Source organism: Dipodomys ordii, unplaced genomic scaffold, assembly GCF_000151885.1.
Source record: "Dipodomys ordii isolate 6190 unplaced genomic scaffold, Dord_2.0 Scaffold15, whole genome shotgun sequence".
Taxonomy (NCBI): domain Eukaryota; kingdom Metazoa; phylum Chordata; class Mammalia; order Rodentia; family Heteromyidae; genus Dipodomys; species Dipodomys ordii.
Window position 1 is genome coordinate 9,415,771 of NW_012267231.1, and position 1,468 is coordinate 9,417,238.

Here is a 1,468-nt window from a genome sequence, read left to right on the forward strand (position 1 = left end):
GTGATGATTCATTATGTATATGAAGGACAATTTGTTCACATCTGGGTTTGGGGATGTCTTTATATCTGTGGGAGATACCTCAGTCTGTTTGCTCTATACTCAAGATTCTTGCTCTCCCCCTAGCATTTTTGCAATTTATCCCTGTTAGTAGGAGGGATAAATTGAGCAGATAGTTCCTACCTATCCTAGCATACATGAGACTCGGTTTAATCCCCATTGCCAGGTGAAAAGAAAAGGTGGAAGCTGGGCACCATGGCTCACCCCAAATCCTAACTCCTCAGAGGGCTGAGATCTAGAGGATCATGGTTCAAAGCTAGTTTGGACAGGAAAGTGCAAGAGTCCATTTCCAATTATCCAGCAACATGCAAAACTGAAGAGGCAGTGGCTCCAGGGGTAGCCATAAGCAAGAAAGCTGAGCAAGAATGCAAAGCATGAATTCAAGTCTTAGGATCTGCATACTAGTACACACCCAAATACACACGTACAAAAGATGGAAGGAACATTTTTAAAGGTACTAGCATGATGGTATATGCCTGTAATCCCAGCATTTGGAAGGCTGATCTCTAGAGAGGGCTCACTTTTAACCTCTCCAAGTGGGTGCTGATCTTTCCTTAACATTTGTATGTGTTTTGCCACATACACAAGTCCCCATGGACCGTTTATTAATTTTGCTAGTATTAAAATTTCATGAAGAAAAATAATTCCATAATTGGAATAGTCAGTACACATTTAATGCATTAACCTGATTATACTTGTTTTTACTATTGTTTTCTTTAAAGTTTTTATTGTTTTAAATTATTATAAAGGTGAGGTACAGAGAGGTAAGTCAAGTAATGAGTACATGTGTATTTGCTCCTTTTTCCTGCCTCCTTAACCAAATCAGTCAATTCACTGATCTTGATTTTCATTCTTTATGAGCATATTTGCTCCTGTGCCTTAAGACTTAGTTGTATAAGAAATTACAAATTTAATGAGTCCTTAAATGCTATACTTGATATAAAACCCAAGATCCTTGAGCATTGACTTCTTGAACATTGATTCTCCTATCCTTTTTGTTACTGATATATAATTGTATTGAATATAAGTAATATATAATGTACATTACATATGGTAATATGTAATATTGTAGTATAAAAACATATCGGTATAATACATATTATGTAACATGCATGCTTTTTAATACATATTTTATATATAACACTATATTCTATATAATGATTTCTAGAATAAATAATACATAATGTATAATATACGGCCTGGACGGGGCGCCCTGAGCAGACATCCTCCACCCCCGCCCCGTCCCCACAGGTGTCAAAGGAAGGACGAGGCCGGATTTCAGCCCTTAGCCTAGGAGAGAGCTTTTCCCTGAGCTGGAAAGATCGATCGCTCTGGCGTCTACTTGCAGAGCCTGTGGAGATCGAGACTGCGGGGATCGGCTGGACATGCCTGGGCCGCGGGCGCGGGGAGC